We start from the raw sequence: 19529 nt of genomic DNA, 5'->3' as shown, positions 1-19529 counted from the left end.
TCTGAAAGATTTCTGGCGCCGGTAGAGTAGGTCAAAGTCACGTGACACCAGATCCAAAAACACCTTTATCTCAGGACTCTGGTTGTCCTGAGGATAAAAGGTCGACTTGTTTTTACAAATTGGGCGGGTGGAAGTGGAGGGTTGTTCATCCGATAGTTCTTCTAAAATGGCTAGAGCATCTTGTTCCTGCTGTGACCAGTCAGCTGTGTCACTATTTGACGGGAGGATGGACTTATCTTTCTTGGAGAAATGTTTTTTAAGTAAAAGCTTGCGGCCAAAATGTCGAAGACTTATTTCCCACTTAAACCGATCGAAATGATTAGTCGGTGAAAATGAAAGACCTTTCTCAAGGACACTGGTTTGGTCCTGAGTGAGAGCATGTGTAGATAGATTGATTATCCTTAATTTGGTGAGGCCTTCATTAGTTACTTCTGTTTCCTGGAGGGGTATCGTCTTTGCTGCGGTGACCGCCATCTTTGTCTTGATGTTCTTCCTTCCCCCCCGCCTGGTTTTTGTTTTGCAGGGTATCCACGGGTCTTGCCCCTGCCTACCTCTAAAAAAGAGGTGGATGTAGAAGTGGAGTGATGACTGGAATCCCTCCTGCGATCGAAGGGATCTCTTGAATCAGAGTTGGAATCTGGGTGATCTTCTGTATCTGATGGTTCGACTTCAGAGGATGATGGTGTATACTCCCGTCTGGTCGCTTCCCTTCTGCGAGTTTGTTGGGTCCATTTAAAGATGTGCCCAGAAGTAAAGTCGCGTTTGTCCCTTGCGAACTTAGATTTCTTCCTTTCAATTATGTTATCCTCATATACCTCAAGATTTTTTTTCATTTTACAGAAGAAATCTTGAAAGGAAGGATTGCCTTCCCATTGTTCCAATTTTTGACCCAAGGTATCAATTTCTTTAGTACATTCTTCCATAATTAAGTGATTGTGTTTTATTAGAATGCCCATTAAGTCCTGGGAACATTTTAAGAGGCATTGTTCCCAATCTTTGCGTAGACTATCTGTGGAAAGTGTGAATGAGGGAAAAAGTTTAGGCCGTAGACCTCTTGGAGATATTTTTTGTCTACAATAGTGTTCTAAACTTGTTAAATCCCAATCAACTCTGATGCGCCTTTGGAGAGTTCTCTTCAAAAGAGATAGGTCATCTTCCCAATTAGTATCTGTAATGGGATCAGGGATCTTGATAGGAAAGATGGTATCTAGGTCTTCTATAGATCTTTTGTTCTTCAGTTCAGTTTTTAAACTGAAAGTGCTCATATTCGTACTGGTCGTTGGAGCTAAGAGAGAGGGGGCGTCTGCAATTCTTGAAACAAAAACTTAAAGGGAAAGGTTCAAAAATGAGAAATAGAGCAATCAGTTTTAGTAGAGGCTTGAAAATCTGCCTAGGGTGACTGTGCTGGGTCCGAGAGCTGAGGAAAAGACCTCAGTACCAAAATTGTATACAGATAAATTCAATGTGGAACCGCACTAGTCTTTACAATCTAAACAAGATATAGAAATAACATAACATGAAGGAACCAATATATATGCAGTTGCCAAAAGAAATTTTAAACTGCTATTAATTGGCGGTGCTCCCAGGAATTTTGTAGATTGGACTACATATGAAAAAGGAGAGAAAAGACAAAAAAACCCTTGTTTGGGAGCACTCGTTTGTAATGATTAGTATGATGTGAGTGGAATAAGAAAAGAAATAGAATAAAACTTAACCTTTAATTGTTTCTTGAGTAAAAAGAAGTAAATGTGAAGGGATTTTAAGACTCGTGTCTAATATTTAAAGAAGGAACTTGTTTAACCTTTTTAGCAAATGAGGTACAAGTTACTAAAAGAAGGTGAAAATATCAAAAAGAGTATGTTTAACGGATACCATGATGTTCTGATGAAATAAAGTGTATCCAAAAGAGTCACTGTACATGCCTTGGAATGAAGGTTATCAATGAAAGTGTAATGTGGTGGCGAGATTGAGTTGGTAAGCAGGTTCTCTTGAGAGCGAAAAAAAGGGGGGGGGCCCACTGCACCTGGTATTCTCAGGGGGTTTCCCTTCCTGATACTGACCAGGCCATACCTGCTTAGCTTCCGAGATCGGACAAGATCGGGCGCATTCAGGGTAGTATGGCCGTGGGCCTATCGTTGGAAATGTGAGAAAAAAGATGAGAGAGAGAATCTGAGAATCCACTCCTATTGTCTGTACTGTACTTAAATCAAAACCATAGATGGTCTGGGAGTGTTTTTCAGACACAGTAGCAGAGAACGTGGGATGAGATTTGTCCTTTAAAATGGGCCCACTGCACCTGGTATTCTCAGGAGGTTCTCCTTCCTGATACTGACCAGGCCATGCCTGCTTAGCTTCCGAGATTGGACAAGATCGGGCGTATTCAGGGTAGTATGGCCGTGGGCCGATGTAGGGAAGATATAAGTGCTGAGGGAGGGTGCACTGCTTGTTGTACTTCACACTCAACCAAGGCCACAGATGGTCTCAAATTGGTATTTCCAGACAGAGGTGTGTCAGGATGATTTTGAGTGTCTGTGTTTGGTATAGATGTGATGTGGTAGGTGAAGTATGGCAGATAGTGGACTTTCATAAAGATGCTAAGAAGATAATGTGAGGTGTGTGTGAGTATCTCGTTTCTTGGATTAGAGAAAGAATTATAATTGATGAATGAAGAGATTGATTAATTACAATCTGAGCTCAGGAAAAGGCATATAAATGATATAATGATAATCAGCACAACACTTGCTGGCCCCCTGAGAAGAAAATCAAATAAGTAATCATGTGCTGACAAAAGGAGCTCAAGGCTGGCTCATGGACAGTATATATAATCCTATAGTTGGAATGCGATTGATCTATATCAACTCTTTATAGAACCAAGCTAAGAAATAGCTCAAAAAGTAGTTAATTGACAATTAGCACAATAATAATAAAGAAAAAGCAGGTGAGGGATCATATGTTTGTAAGAGCTCACGGCTGGCTCATAAATGGTACTATCAACCTTTCAGAGTGGGAAAGATTAATATCAAATCTCAAATAAACAATGATAAATGCCAGCAAATAGAGAATGCTACCATAAATACACTTGTGTGTTGAAATCAAAATAGAAAATGCTACCATACATACACTTGTGTGTTGAGATCGCGGTTAAATACCTGAATCAAAAAACCTTAAAGGCATAGGCGGGTATTAGAGACAAAATTGTGCAGATTTGTGTCTGCAAGTAAGGTATAATTACTGCAGTACAACACAGAGGGGAGTGTAGTGGTATACTGAGATCTAGTATCTGATGCCACTACCACTGTGTATGCGGAGAAACCTTTTTTATACAATTGGTAATATGTGTAAGCACAGATTTAAATCCTGGTGATCTGATAGAGATGACCCCAGCACTGAAATCAAATATAATAATAAATGGTTATATACTCAAGTATACAGTCAGTGTTAGGCACCGGATTAAATGTCATTGTGCTCGATTAGTTCCCGCAGCACACTTAAAGCCCTGGTGGTCTAGTGTCAGTTACCACGGCCGCAAGGTATGCGGCGAACGTTTGTCCAGGTCTCCTCTGTTCACAGTCCCGCTACAGTGGCGAACGCGGCCGCCCGCTTCCGGAATGGGCGTGGCCGCGATGACGTCACTGACGTACTCTCGACGTACGTTTCACCTGATTGGGCTTGGTCACGAGAGCCTCTGTCTGCTGCTCTCTTGTGGCCAGTACTTAAATGCTGAGATGACCAATGAAATTGTCAAATTGATTTGACTGACTGATGGTTGAACCTATCAGATCTCAGATGCGATGACCAGTGGAATCCATATTGGAAAAGGGAAAGGGGAAGGGAAAAGGGCGGAAGGAAGGAAGAGAAGGAATGTGAATGTAATAATTGCAGATGTGGGTAAAAGTAGGAGGAAGGTAAATGAAAAAAGAAAAAAGAGATAAGAGGTGAAGATAGAAATGGGAAAATGGGAAGAAAATGTTGAGGTGAATAAACTGTTGAGAAATGAAAGGAAATGTGAATAAATTGTTAGAATGTAAAGGGAGAAATGTGAAAATAAATGTAAATATAAATATACAAGAAATACAAATGAAAATAAAAATATAAATATATATAAATAAAAATAATAATAAGTGTAAATAATGAAAATAATAAAAAATAAATATAAAATATAAATGAATATAAATAAAAATAAATATAAATGATAATAATGATGAAAATAAAAATATATTAGTGTAAATAACTGAATATGATAATGATAGATAAATGTGAATGGTGAAAAAGAATAGTGAAAAAGAATACAATGGTTGGGTGAAGAAAAGGGGGGTACGAGTGAGGGTGTGCTGCATGGAAATGAAAGGGAATAGTGCTGATGTTGGATGCGTGGTGAAAAAGGGGGGAAGGGGTTGTAGCTTGAATGTGAGGATAATGGTGCGATGAATGGGTGTGACGTGTGGAAGGAACGGAAGATGAAATGATACTAAGATTGTGGTTGTGTGGATAGGAAAGTGTGTGAGTGTTATATGGTCTGTAATTGGGAGAAGGGTATAGAGTGTGGGGGGAAAAAATGAGTAGAATTGACAGAGTCAAGAGGGCCATGGAGGAATTGTGGCAAGTGAAGAGGAAAAGTGAGGTTGGGGACTAGGGGAAAGTGAAAAGGGACAATGAAACACATAAACATTATGCGCTGTGGAAGAATGGAGGGGGGAAAGAACAACAACAAATGGGGGGGGGGGGAGAAGAAAGTGGTGGATGGGAAAAGGGAGAAAGAAGAAAGGGAAAAGAGAAAGAGGGAAAAGAAGTGGGTAGGTGGGCGGTTGGAAATGTGATGAAGATTGTGAAAAGGAGAAGAGAGGAAAAAGAGGAAAAGAGAGAATGAGTGACAGAAAAGGAAGGTAAAGGAAGAAAGAGAGGGGAAGGGGAAGGGGAGGGGGAAAAGAGGGGGGGGGGTGTTTGTTATGGAAAGAAAGGAAAGAGAAGGGTGAGGGTTAAAGTGAGGGTGTGAAGGAAGATGGGGATGGGGGATGGACAGGGATGTGGGTGGAAAAGGAGCTAGATGGATGGGTATTGGAATTATGTAGGCAGGAAGATGCTGTAATTGATGTATTCATTTAAACCTTTGGGCATCAGAGTGTCCAGCTTGAAGATCCATTCGGATTCCTTTTTCTGGAGTGCCTTACTATAGTCTCCGCCTCTTAATCCCATTTTTACATGTTCCAGACCTGAGAAATGTAGATCTTCTATTCGACTGTCATGGAAACGTAAAAAATGTCTTGCAACTGTGGTAAGCTTCTTAAATTGGGCTAAGTCTGATTTAGCATTTCTCACCGTACTAATATGTTCAAGTGCCCTGACTTTAAACATACGAGATGTCATGCCCACGTATCTTAAGTTACAGGTACATGAGATGCAATAGATCACATTCTCTGTCCTACAGTTGAAGAAATCTTGCACTGTGATTTGCTGATTGAATTTGTCCAAGATTGATGTAAGGTTGGAGATATGTGGGCACAGTTTACATTTACCACAAGGATAACTGCCTTTGAGAGGTCTTGGTTTTGAAGGCTGCGAGAAGTAACTTCTTACCAGTTTATCTTTTAAGTTTGGTGCCCTCCTCCAGCTCATGTTGATGTTCTGGCCAATGTTGTCCGAAATATCTTCATCCATTTTCAGGATGTGCCAGTGGGTTTGTAAAATTTTACGTGCATCTTTCCAATTTTTACAGAAGTCACCGATGAAGCGTAGAGTATTTTTATCTTCCTTAGTTTTTGCAGTGGGGAAAACCAAGGAGTCCCGTTCTACTTTCTGCACTTCAGATTTGGCCCTTTTGATAAGTCTATTGCTGTATCCTCGTTCTTTCAACCTCGCAGCCAAGTCAATGCTTTTAGTTTGGAAGGTGGAGTCTTCAGTGCAATTCCTTTTGAGTCTAAGGAATTCTCCTTTAGGAATGTTTTTGATGGTTGATGGGAAATGGCTGCTAGTTGAATGAAGTAAACTGTTGGTTGAAGTTTCTTTCCTGAAGATTTCAGTGGCTATTGTGTTGGTCTCATCTCGATATATCCTGAGATCGAGGAATGGAATGGAGGATTTACTGCTGGTATATGTAAATTTCATATTGATCTGATTGGTATTGAGAGAGAGGATATACTGATCCAATTTGTCTTGGGTACCATCCCAGATCATAAAGATATCGTCGATGTAACGAATCCAGATGATAATGTGGTTAGTGAATTCCTCTTGATCATCGTTGAATACCATTTCTCGTTCCCACAACCTAAAAAGAGGTTCGCATATGTGGGGGCACATGCCGCCCCCATAGCGGTGCCTCTGGTCTGTACATAGAAACGATTGTTGAAAAGAAAATAGTTGTGATTCAACACAAAATGGAGTAATTCTAAAAGGAAATCCTGAAAATCACCAGTGTCACCCATGGACAGAAAGTATTTAACCGCATTAATGCCCAAGTCGTGTTTGATGGATGTATATAGAGATTCAACATCTAATCCAACCATTATGTGGGAGTCTTCCAATCGTATACCTTGGATTTTCTTCAGGACATCAGTCGTGTCCTTGACATATGAAGGAAGGGTGAGGACATGTTGTCGAAGATGGACATCAAGGAAGCAGCTGGCTCTTTCTAGAAGGCCCCCATTACCTGATATAATTGGTCGTCCAGGTGGATTATCCACATTTTTGTGGACTTTTGGTAGCAAATAGAGTGTCGGCGTCCTTGGGTGCGGGGTGTTCAGATAGTCCCATTCGGTTTTAGTGATGGTGCCTTGTTGAAGATGTTTGTTGATGATCCGAGAATATAGGTTTGAAAAGTTCTGTGTGGGGTCAAATAGGGTCGTCTTGTAACAGGAGGTATCGTTCAATTGTCTATTGGCCTCTTTGAGATATAATGTAGTGGGCCATATCACGATATTTCCTCCTTTGTCTGACATTTTGATCTGTACGTCGTCCCATTTTTGCATCTCTTTTATGGCTGCTTTTTGTTGTCTGGATAGATTGCCAATAGATCTGAAAGATTTCTGGCGCCGGTAGAGTAGGTCAAAGTCACGTGACACCAGATCCAAAAACACCTTTATCTCAGGACTCTGGTTGTCCTGAGGATAAAAGGTCGACTTGTTTTTACAAATTGGGCGGGTGGAAGTGGAGGGTTGTTCATCCGATAGTTCTTCTAAAATGGCTAGAGCATCTTGTTCCTGCTGTGACCAGTCAGCTGTGTCACTATTTGACGGGAGGATGGACTTATCTTTCTTGGAGAAATGTTTTTTAAGTAAAAGCTTGCGGCCAAAATGTCGAAGACTTATTTCCCACTTAAACCGATCGAAATGATTAGTCGGTGAAAATGAAAGACCTTTCTCAAGGACACTGGTTTGGTCCTGTCCTGAGTGAGAGCATGTGTAGATAGATTGATTATCCTTAATTTGGTGAGGCCTTCATTAGTTACTTCTGTTTCCTGGAGGGGTATCGTCTTTGCTGCGGTGACCGCCATCTTTGTCTTGATGTTCTTCCTTCCCCCCCGCCTGGTTTTTGTTTTGCAGGGTATCCACGGGTCTTGCCCCTGCCTACCTCTAAAAAAGAGGTGGATGTAGAAGTGGAGTGATGACTGGAATCCCTCCTGCGATCGAAGGGATCTCTTGAATCAGAGTTGGAATCTGGGTGATCTTCTGTATCTGATGGTTCGACTTCAGAGGATGATGGTGTATACTCCCGTCTGGTCGCTTCCCTTCTGCGAGTTTGTTGGGTCCATTTAAAGATGTGCCCAGAAGTAAAGTCGCGTTTGTCCCTTGCGAACTTAGATTTCTTCCTTTCAATTATGTTATCCTCATATACCTCAAGATCTTTTTTCATTTTACAGAAGAAATCTTGAAAGGAAGGATTGCCTTCCCATTGTTCCAATTTTTGACCCAAGGTATCAATTTCTTTAGTACATTCTTCCATAATTAAGTGATTGTGTTTTATTAGAATGCCCATTAAGTCCTGGGAACATTTTAAGAGGCATTGTTCCCAATCTTTGCGTAGACTATCTGTGGAAAGTGTGAATGAGGGAAAAAGTTTAGGCCGTAGACCTCTTGGAGATATTTTTTGTCTACAATAGTGTTCTAAACTTGTTAAATCCCAATCAACTCTGATGCGCCTTTGGAGAGTTCTCTTCAAAAGAGATAGGTCATCTTCCCAATTAGTATCTGTAATGGGATCAGGGATCTTGATAGGAAAGATGGTATCTAGGTCTTCTATAGATCTTTTGTTCTTCAGTTCAGTTTTTAAACTGAAAGTGCTCATATTCGTACTGGTCGTTGGAGCTAAGAGAGAGGGGGCGTCTGCAATTCTTGAAACAAAAACTTAAAGGGAAAGGTTCAAAAATGAGAAATAGAGCAATCAGTTTTAGTAGAGGCTTGAAAATCTGCCTAGGGTGACTGTGCTGGGTCCGAGAGCTGAGGAAAAGACCTCAGTACCAAAATTGTATACAGATAAATTCAATGTGGAACCGCACTAGTCTTTACAATCTAAACAAGATATAGAAATAACATAACATGAAGGAACCAATATATATGCAGTTGCCAAAAGAAATTTTAAACTGCTATTAATTGGCGGTGCTCCCAGGAATTTTGTAGATTGGACTACATATGAAAAAGGAGAGAAAAGACAAAAAAACCCTTGTTTGGGAGCACTCGTTTGTAATGATTAGTATGATGTGAGTGGAATAAGAAAAGAAATAGAATAAAACTTAACCTTTAATTGTTTCTTGAGTAAAAAGAAGTAAATGTGAAGGGATTTTAAGACTCGTGTCTAATATTTAAAGAAGGAACTTGTTTAACCTTTTTAGCAAATGAGGTACAAGTTACTAAAAGAAGGTGAAAATATCAAAAAGAGTATGTTTAATGGATACCATGATGTTCTGATGAAATAAAGTGTATCCAAAAGAGTCACTGTACATGCCTTGGAATGAAGGTTATCAATGAAAGTGTAATGTGGTGGCGAGATTGAGTTGGTAAGCAGGTTCTCTTGAGAGCGAAAAAAAGGGGGGGGCCCACTGCACCTGGTATTCTCAGGGGGTTTCCCTTCCTGATACTGACCAGGCCATACCTGCTTAGCTTCCGAGATCGGACAAGATCGGGCGCATTCAGGGTAGTATGGCCGTGGGCCTATCGTTGGAAATGTGAGAAAAAAGATGAGAGAGAGAATCTGAGAATCCACTCCTATTGTCTGTACTGTACTTAAATCAAAACCATAGATGGTCTGGGAGTGTTTTTCAGACACAGTAGCAGAGAACGTGGGATGAGATTTGTCCTTTAAAATGGGCCCACTGCACCTGGTATTCTCAGGAGGTTCTCCTTCCTGATACTGACCAGGCCATGCCTGCTTAGCTTCCGAGATTGGACAAGATCGGGCGTATTCAGGGTAGTATGGCCGTGGGCCGATATAGGGAAGATATAAGTGCTGAGGGAGGGTGCACTGCTTGTTGTACTTCACACTCAACCAAGGCCACAGATGGTCTCAAATTGGTATTTCCAGACAGAGGTGTGTCAGGATGATTTTGAGTGTCTGTGTTTGGTATAGATGTGATGTGGTAGGTGAAGTATGGCAGATAGTGGACTTTCATAAAGATGCTAAGAAGATAATGTGAGGTGTGTGTGAGTATCTCGTTTCTTGGATTAGAGAAAGAATTATAATTGATGAATGAAGAGATTGATTAATTACAATCTGAGCTCAGGAAAAGGCATATAAATGATATAATGATAATCAGCACAACACTTGCTGGCCCCCTGAGAAGAAAATCAAATAAGTAATCATGTGCTGACAAAAGGAGCTCAAGGCTGGCTCATGGACAGTATATATAATCCTATAGTTGGAATGCGATTGATCTATATCAACTCTTTATAGAACCAAGCTAAGAAATAGCTCAAAAAGTAGTTAATTGACAATTAGCACAATAATAATAAAGAAAAAGCAGGTGAGGGATCATATGTTTGTAAGAGCTCACGGCTGGCTCATAAATGGTACTATCAACCTTTCAGAGTGGGAAAGATTAATATCAAATCTCAAATAAACAATGATAAATGCCAGCAAATAGAGAATGCTACCATAAATACACTTGTGTGTTGAAATCAAAATAGAAAATGCTACCATACATACACTTGTGTGTTGAGATTGCGGTTAAATACCTGAATCAAAAAACCTTAAAGGCATAGGCGGGTATTAGAGACAAAATTGTGCAGATTTGTGTCTGCAAGTAAGGTATAATTACTGCAGTACAACACAGAGGGGAGTGTAGTGGTATACTGAGATCTAGTATCTGATGCCACTACCACTGTGTATGCGGAGAAACCTTTTTTATACAATTGGTAATATGTGTAAGCACAGATTTAAATCCTGGTGATCTGATAGAGATGACCCCAGCACTGAAATCAAATATAATAATAAATGGTTATATACTCAAGTATACAGTCAGTGTTAGGCACCGGATTAAATGTCATTGTGCTCGATTAGTTCCCGCAGCACACTTAAAGCCCTGGTGGTCTAGTGTCAGTTACCACGGCCGCAAGGTATGCGGCGAACGTTTGTCCAGGTCTCCTCTGTTCACAGTCCCGCTAAGTGGCGAACGCGGCCGCCCGCTTCCGGAATGGGCGTGGCCGCGATGACGTCACTGACGTACTCTCGACGTACGTTTCACCTGATTGGGCTTGGTCACGAGAGCCTCTGTCTGCTGCTCTCTTGTGGCCAGTACTTAAATGCTGAGATGACCAATGAAATTGTCAAATTGATTTGACTGACTGATGGTTGAACCTATCAGATCTCAGATGCGATGACCAGTGGAATCCATATTGGAAAAGGGAAAGGGGAAGGGAAAAGGGCGGAAGGAAGGAAGAGAAGGAATGTGAATGTAATAATTGCAGATGTGGGTAAAAGTAGGAGGAAGGTAAATGAAAAAAGAAAAAAGAGATAAGAGGTGAAGATAGAAATGGGAAAATGGGAAGAAAATGTTGAGGTGAATAAACTGTTGAGAAATGAAAGGAAATGTGAATAAATTGTTAGAATGTAAAGGGAGAAATGTGAAAATAAATGTAAATATAAATATACAAGAAATACAAATGAAAATAAAAATATAAATATATATAAATAAAAATAATAATAAGTGTAAATAATGAAAATAATAAAAAATAAATATAAAATATAAATGAATATAAATAAAAATAAATATAAATATAAATGATAATAATGATGAAAATAAAAATATATTAGTGTAAATAACTGAATATGATAATGATAGATAAATGTGAATGGTGAAAAAGAATAGTGAAAAAGAATACAATGGTTGGGTGAAGAAAAGGGGGGTACGAGTGAGGGTGTGCTGCATGGAAATGAAAGGGAATAGTGCTGATGTTGGATGCGTGGTGAAAAAGGGGGGAAGGGGTTGTAGCTTGAATGTGAGGATAATGGTGCGATGAATGGGTGTGACGTGTGGAAGGAACGGAAGATGAAATGATACTAAGATTGTGGTTGTGTGGATAGGAAAGTGTGTGAGTGTTATATGGTCTGTAATTGGGAGAAGGGTATAGAGTGTGGGGGGAAAAAATGAGTAGAATTGACAGAGTCAAGAGGGCCATGGAGGAATTGTGGCAAGTGAAGAGGAAAAGTGAGGTTGGGGACTAGGGGAAAGTGAAAAGGGACAATGAAACACATAAACATTATGCGCTGTGGAAGAATGGAGGGGGGAAAGAACAACAACAAATGGGGGGGGGGGGAGAAGAAAGTGGTGGATGGGAAAAGGGAGACAGAAGAAAGGGAAAAGAGAAAGAGGGAAAAGAAGTGGGTAGGTGGGCGGTTGGAAATGTGATGAAGATTGTGAAAAGGAGAAGAGAGGAAAAAGAGGAAAAGAGAGAATGAGTGACAGAAAAGGAAGGAAAAGGAAGAAAGAGAGGGGAAGGGGAGGGGGAAAAGAGGGGGGGGGTGTTTGTTATGGAAAGAAAGGAAAGAGAAGGGTGAGGGTTAAAGTGAGGGTGTGAAGGAAGATGGGGATGGGGGATGGACAGGGATGTGGGTGGAAAAGGAGCTAGATGGATGGGTATTGGAATTATGTAGGCAGGAAGATGCTGTAATTGATGTATTCATTTAAACCTTTGGGCATCAGAGTGTCCAGCTTGAAGATCCATTCGGATTCCTTTTTCTGGAGTGCCTTACTATAGTCTCCGCCTCTTAATCCCATTTTTACATGTTCCAGACCTGAGAAATGTAGATCTTCTATTCGACTGTCATGGAAACGTAAAAAATGTCTTGCAACTGTGGTAAGCTTCTTAAATTGGGCTAAGTCTGATTTAGCATTTCTCACCGTACTAATATGTTCAAGTGCCCTGACTTTAAACATACGAGATGTCATGCCCACGTATCTTAAGTTACAGGTACATGAGATGCAATAGATCACATTCTCTGTCCTACAGTTGAAGAAATCTTGCACTGTGATTTGCTGATTGAATTTGTCCAAGATTGATGTAAGGTTGGAGATATGTGGGCACAGTTTACATTTACCACAAGGATAACTGCCTTTGAGTGGTCTTGGTTTTGAAGGCTGCGAGAAGTAACTTCTTACCAGTTTATCTTTTAAGTTTGGTGCCCTCCTCCAGCTCATGTTGATGTTCTGGCCAATGTTGTCCGAAATATCTTCATCCATTTTCAGGATGTGCCAGTGGGTTTGTAAAATTTTACGTGCATCTTTCCAATTTTTACAGAAGTCACCGATGAAGCGTAGGGTATTTTTATCTTCCTTAGTTTTTGTAGTGGGGAAAACCAAGGAGTCCCGTTCTACTTTCTGCACTTCAGATTTGGCCCTTTTGATAAGTCTATTGCTGTATCCTCGTTCTTTCAACCTCGCAGCCAAGTCAATGCTTTTAGTTTGGAAGGTGGAGTCTTCAGTGCAATTCCTTTTGAGACTAAGGAATTCTCCTTTAGGAATGTTTTTGATGGTTGATGGGAAATGGCTGCTAGTTGAATGAAGTAAACTGTTGGTTGAAGTTTCTTTCCTGAAGATTTCAGTGGCTATTGTGTTGGTCTCATCTCGATATATCCTGAGATCGAGGAATGGAATGGAGGATTTACTGCTGGTATATGTAAATTTCATATTGATCTGATTGGTATTGAGAGAGAGGATATACTGATCCAATTTGTCTTGGGTACCATCCCAGATCATAAAGATATCGTCGATGTAACGAATCCAGATGATAATGTGGTTAGTGAATTCCTCTTGATCATCGTTGAATACCATTTCTCGTTCCCACCAACCTAAAAAGAGGTTCGCATATGTGGGGGCACATGCCGCCCCCATAGCGGTGCCTCTGGTCTGTACATAGAAACGATTGTTGAAAAGAAAATAGTTGTGATTCAACACAAAATGGAGTAATTCTAAAAGGAAATCCTGAAAATCACCAGTGTCACCCATGGACAGAAAGTATTTAACCGCATTAATGCCCAAGTCGTGTTTGATGGATGTATATAGAGATTCAACATCTAATCCAACCATTATGTGGGAGTCTTCCAATCGTATACCTTGGATTTTCTTCAGGACATCAGTCGTGTCCTTGACATATGAAGGAAGGGTGAGGACATGTTGTCGAAGATGGACATCAAGGAAGCAGCTGGCTCTTTCTAGAAGGCCCCCATTACCTGATATAATTGGTCGTCCAGGTGGATTATCCACATTTTTGTGGACTTTTGGTAGCAAATAGAGTGTCGGCGTCCTTGGGTGCGGGGTGTTCAGATAGTCCCATTCGGTTTTAGTGATGGTGCCTTGTTGAAGATGTTTGTTGATGATCCGAGAATATAGGTTTGAAAAGTTCTGTGTGGGGTCAAATAGGGTCGTCTTGTAACAGGAGGTATCGTTCAATTGTCTATTGGCCTCTTTGAGATATAATGTAGTGGGCCATATCACGATATTTCCTCCTTTGTCTGACATTTTGATCTGTACGTCGTCCCATTTTTGCATCTCTTTTATGGCTGCTTTTTGTTGTCTGGATAGATTGCCAATAGATCTGAAAGATTTCTGGCGCCGGTAGAGTAGGTCAAAGTCACGTGACACCAGATCCAAAAACACCTTTATCTCAGGACTCTGGTTGTCCTGAGGATAAAAGGTCGACTTGTTTTTACAAATTGGGCGGGTGGAAGTGGAGGGTTGTTCATCCGATAGTTCTTCTAAAATGGCTAGAGCATCTTGTTCCTGCTGTGACCAGTCAGCTGTGTCACTATTTGACGGGAGGATGGACTTATCTTTCTTGGAGAAATGTTTTTTAAGTAAAAGCTTGCGGCCAAAATGTCGAAGACTTATTTCCCACTTAAACCGATCGAAATGATTAGTCGGTGAAAATGAAAGACCTTTCTCAAGGACACTGGTTTGGTCCTGAGTGAGAGCATGTGTAGATAGATTGATTATCCTTAATTTGGTGAGGCCTTCATTAGTTACTTCTGTTTCCTGGAGGGGTATCGTCTTTGCTGCGGTGACCGCCATCTTTGTCTTGATGTTCTTCCTTCCCCCCCGCCTGGTTTTTGTTTTGCAGGGTATCCACGGGTCTTGCCCCTGCCTACCTCTAAAAAAGAGGTGGATGTAGAAGTGGAGTGATGACTGGAATCCCTCCTGCGATCGAAGGGATCTCTTGAATCAGAGTTGGAATCTGGGTGATCTTCTGTATCTGATGGTTCGACTTCAGAGGATGATGGTGTATACTCCCGTCTGGTCGCTTCCCTTCTGCGAGTTTGTTGGGTCCATTTAAAGATGTGCCCAGAAGTAAAGTCGCGTTTGTCCCTTGCGAACTTAGATTTCTTCCTTTCAATTGTGTTATCCTCATATACCTCAAGATCTTTTTTCATTTTACAGAAGAAATCTTGAAAGGAAGGATTGCCTTCCCATTGTTCCAATTTTTGACCCAAGGTATCAATTTCTTTAGTACATTCTTCCATAATTAAGTGATTGTGTTTTATTAGAATGCCCATTAAGTCCTGGGAACATTTTAAGAGGCATTGTTCCCAATCTTTGCGTAGACTATCTGTGGAAAGTGTGAATGAGGGAAAAAGTTTAGGCCGTAGACCTCTTGGAGATATTTTTTGTCTACAATAGTGTTCTAAACTTGTTAAATCCCAATCAACTCTGATGCGCCTTTGGAGAGTTCTCTTCAAAAGAGATAGGTCATCTTCCCAATTAGTATCTGTAATGGGATCAGGGATCTTGATAGGAAAGATGGTATCTAGGTCTTCTATAGATCTTTTGTTCTTCAGTTCAGTTTTTAAACTGAAAGTGCTCATATTCGTACTGGTCGTTGGAGCTAAGAGAGAGGGGGCGTCTGCAATTCTTGAAACAAAAACTTAAAGGGAAAGGTTCAAAAATGAGAAATAGAGCAATCAGTTTTAGTAGAGGCTTGAAAATCTGCCTAGGGTGACTGTGCTGGGTCCGAGAGCTGAGGAAAAGACCTCAGTACCAAAATTGTATACAGATAAATTCAATGTGGAACCGCACTAGTCTTTACAATCTAAACAAGATATAGAAATAACATAACATGAAGGAACCAATATATATGCAGTTGCCAAAAGAAATTTTAAACTGCTATTAATTGGCGGTGCTCCCAGGAATTTTGTAGATTGGACTACATATGAAAAAGGAGAGAAAAGACAAAAAAACCCTTGTTTGGGAGCACTCGTTTGTAATGATTAGTATGATGTGAGTGGAATAAGAAAAGAAATAGAATAAAACTTAACCTTTAATTGTTTCTTGAGTAAAAAGAAGTAAATGTGAAGGGATTTTAAGACTCGTGTCTAATATTTAAAGAAGGAACTTGTTTAACCTTTTTAGCAAATGAGGTACAAGTTACTAAAAGAAGGTGTAAATATCAAAAAGAGTATGTTTAATGGATACCATGATGTTCTGATGAAATAAAGTGTATCCAAAAGAGTCACTGTACATGCCTTGGAATGAAGGTTATCAATGAAAGTGTAATGTGGTGGCGAGATAGAGTATGTAAGCAGGTTCTCTTGAGAGCGAAAAAAAGGGGGGGGGGGCCACTGCACCTGGTATTCTCAGGGGGTTTCCCTTCCTGATACTGACCAGGCCATACCTGCTTAGCTTCCGAGATCGGACAAGATCGGGCGCATTCAGGGTAGTATGGCCGTGGGCCTATCGTTGGAAATGTGAGAAAAAAGATGAGAGAGAGAATCTGAGAATCCACTCCTATTGTCTGTACTGTACTTAAATCAAAACCATAGATGGTCTGGGAGTGTTTTTCAGACACAGTAGCAGCGAACGTGGGATGAGATTTGTCCTTTAAAATGGGCCCACTGCACCTGGTATTCTCAGGAGGTTCTCCTTCCTGATACTGACCAGGCCATGCCTGCTTAGCTTCCGAGATTGGACAAGATCGGGCGTATTCAGGGTAGTATGGCCGTGGGCCGATATAGGGAAGATATAAGTGCTGAGGGAGGGTGCACTGCTTGTTGTACTTCACACTCAACCAAGGCCACAGATGGTCTCAAATTGGTATTTCCAGACAGAGGTGTGTCAGGATGATTTTGAGTGTCTGTGTTTGGTATAGATGTGATGTGGTAGGTGAAGTATGGCAGATAGTGGACTTTCATAAAGATGCTAAGAAGATAATGTGAGGTGTGTGTGAGTATCTCGTTTCTTGGATTAGAGAAAGAATTATAATTGATGAATGAAGAGATTGATTAATTACAATCTGAGCTCAGGAAAAGGCATATAAATGATATAATGATAATCAGCACAACACTTGCTGGCCCCCTGAGAAGAAAATCAAATAAGTAATCATGTGCTGACAAAAGGAGCTCAAGGCTGGCTCATGGACAGTATATATAATCCTATAGTTGGAATGCGATTGATCTATATCAACTCTTTATAGAACCAAGCTAAGAAATAGCTCAAAAAGTAGTTAATTGACAATTAGCACAATAATAATAAAGAAAAAGCAGGTGAGGGATCATATGTTTGTAAGAGCTCACGGCTGGCTCATAAATGGTACTATCAACCTTTCAGAGTGGGAAAGATTAATATCAAATCTCAAATAAACAATGATAAATGCCAGCAAATAGAGAATGCTACCATAAATACACTTGTGTGTTGAAATCAAAATAGAAAATGCTACCATACATACACTTGTGTGTTGAGATCGCGGTTAAATACCTGAATCAAAAAACCTTAAAGGCATAGGCGGGTATTAGAGACAAAATTGTGCAGATTTGTGTCTGCAAGTAAGGTATAATTACTGCAGTACAACACAGAGGGGAGTGTAGACCTGGGCGTTGCCATCTCAGATTCTGTCAGATGATTTTCCATTGTCCAGTCCTGGAGTCCCTTTCAGCCAGTTGACCGCAGCATCCAATCTCTGAGCACCATTGGGTATAAAGGTGATTTCCTGCTGACATCAGGCAGTCAGTAAAACAGTCTCTTCTCAGGAAGTAACAGCTTTGTGCTGGGCTCTTCTTACATATTCAGTGTTTGATCCAGTATCAGTCTGGTGATTTTAAAATAGCAAGTGTATCTGCTTATTATACCTACATCTTTCAAGGAGTTCTCCAGTGTCATTATTCTGGACACAGACTGGTCAGCTCTTTAGTCCGTTCCGGTTTTATTCCGGTTTGCATTTACCATAACTACATTTGCATCTATAAAGGATCTCTTTAGTGTTATCATTCCAGACCCAGCCCGGTTAGCATTTCAGTCTGTTCTGGTTCTGTTCTGGTTTGCATTTATTATAATTACATTTGCATCTATTAAGGATCTTTTTAGTGTCATTGTTACGGACCCAGCCCGATCAGCACTTCAGTCCGTTCCAGTTTCATTCCGGTCTTCATTTATTTGAAGTACATTTGCATCTTTCAAGGACTTTTCCAATGTGTCATCATTCCCGATCCATTCCGGCTAAAATTTCAAGTTATATTATATTCTTCTTTCAGAATTAGCAGTGATCTACAGTATCAGTTTTAATAAAGTATTGCTCATGTTTCATTTACCTTTGGAGTATCTGCCTAATTTCAAGTTTCATGCGCAAATCCTAGTTAAAGCCTAATCGCTTCATTCACACTCCTTCCAAGCTAGCCCCGCCCACAAAGATCTGCCCAAGCCAAGCCCTACTTCAGACATGACATATAAGTGGCTCTATCATGGCATAATGTGTATAGGAAACTCTACCATGGCATAATGTGTATAGGGGTCTCTACCATGGCATAGTGTTTATAAGGGGCTCTACTGTGGCGTAACATGTATAAGTGGCTCTACCATGGCATAATGTGTACAATGGGCCATACTGTGAAGTAACGTGTATGAGAGGCTCATCTGTGGTGTAAAGTGTCTAAGGAGCTCTACTATGTGGCATAATGTGTATAAGGGGTTCTACTGTGAGGTGTAATGTGTATAAGGGGCACTACTGTGTGGTGTAATATGTATATGTATAAGGGGTACTACTGTGTGATGTAATGTGTATAATGAACACTAGTGTGCTGTGTAATGTGAGCTGATACTATTCCACACACCTACCCCATGAAACCCCATACCTATGTTTTATGTGGGGGAGAGGTGTGTGTGTGGGTGTGTGTATGTGGGGAAGGGGAGGGGGGATGGGTGGGGTAGGTTGCACGGGAAATGAGTTCCGCCACCTCTCCTGGACCACTTTAAGCCCTCGTGCCAATAGCAAAATTCTTTTTGTTTTATATATACACAGGGAGAGAGAGGGAAACTTTAGATGCAATGGATGTTTTCTCAAGTACACTTGTTCAAAATACAACCCCCTGCCTCATGACTTGGCCATCTCTGCCTCGTTTACTTTCTGGCATCAGGTCACCTTCTGCTTGCTTGCGCCTCATGTCACCTGTCTGTCTCCCCTCTCCACCTAGATTGTAAACTCCTTGGAGCAGGGCCCTCTTCCCTCCTGTCTCACAGCTCTCTCCTACTCAACGACTGCCTATACTTGCATCTCCTCTCACTTGTAACTGTTCATCTTTTCCATTGGCTTCCCGTTCCTAGTAGTATGCCGATTACTCATTTGCTACTTTACATCTCAGCTGTATTGTGTACTGAGAACTGTATTGTTCTACTGTGTGCTGTATGAACCTCTTGAGGCTCTTTCTAAATAAAATGTAGCAATAATAATAATACTACACTATACACCTCACCCACAAGCACCAAGCGTGTGACATGAATGGAACAGTGAGTATGACGTACCCATCACTTACACGGATGAGCTGCAGTCACTTTGGGAAATGTTCTTCAGTCCTTCTCCAGTTTTATTGCTTATGTGAAAGTAAAACAATTCACTGGTTAGAGAATAATAAACTGCTTGGATAATGGACTGAAGGACAAAACTGAATTATTCGTCTTGCTTTTCAGGGCTGTAACCTACGATGACTCAATTTGGAAGTAATGCCTGTACTTTGCTAGGACATTGTGCGAGACTGTGGGCTTCCAGCAGCACTAACCTACATGTTTCCCTTATAATGGAAGCTTATCTGTTTCTGATTTAGGCAGTGTGCTTCAGGCTTCTCCCAAA

At 40.7% G+C, this 19529-nt stretch overlaps 6 pseudogenes; all 6 read right to left on the bottom strand.

The window, feature by feature from the left end:
• Positions 1-2011: 2011 nt before the first annotated feature.
• LOC134896363 (5S ribosomal RNA) lies at positions 2012-2129 on the bottom strand (annotated as a pseudogene).
• Positions 2130-2284: 155 nt separating this feature from the next.
• Positions 2285-2402, bottom strand: LOC134898392 (5S ribosomal RNA; annotated as a pseudogene).
• A 6620-nt stretch (positions 2403-9022) lies between these two features.
• LOC134896362 (5S ribosomal RNA) lies at positions 9023-9140 on the bottom strand (annotated as a pseudogene).
• Positions 9141-9295: 155 nt separating this feature from the next.
• On the bottom strand, positions 9296-9413 carry LOC134898391 (5S ribosomal RNA; annotated as a pseudogene).
• Positions 9414-16029: 6616 nt separating this feature from the next.
• On the bottom strand, positions 16030-16147 carry LOC134897566 (5S ribosomal RNA; annotated as a pseudogene).
• Positions 16148-16302: 155 nt separating this feature from the next.
• On the bottom strand, positions 16303-16420 carry LOC134898390 (5S ribosomal RNA; annotated as a pseudogene).
• Between the last annotated feature and the right edge of the window lie 3109 nt (positions 16421-19529).

This window comes from Pseudophryne corroboree, chromosome 3 (genome assembly GCF_028390025.1).
Source record: "Pseudophryne corroboree isolate aPseCor3 chromosome 3, aPseCor3.hap2, whole genome shotgun sequence".
Classification (NCBI taxonomy): domain Eukaryota; kingdom Metazoa; phylum Chordata; class Amphibia; order Anura; family Myobatrachidae; genus Pseudophryne; species Pseudophryne corroboree.
This window is presented reverse-complemented; position numbering and strand designations above follow the sequence as displayed.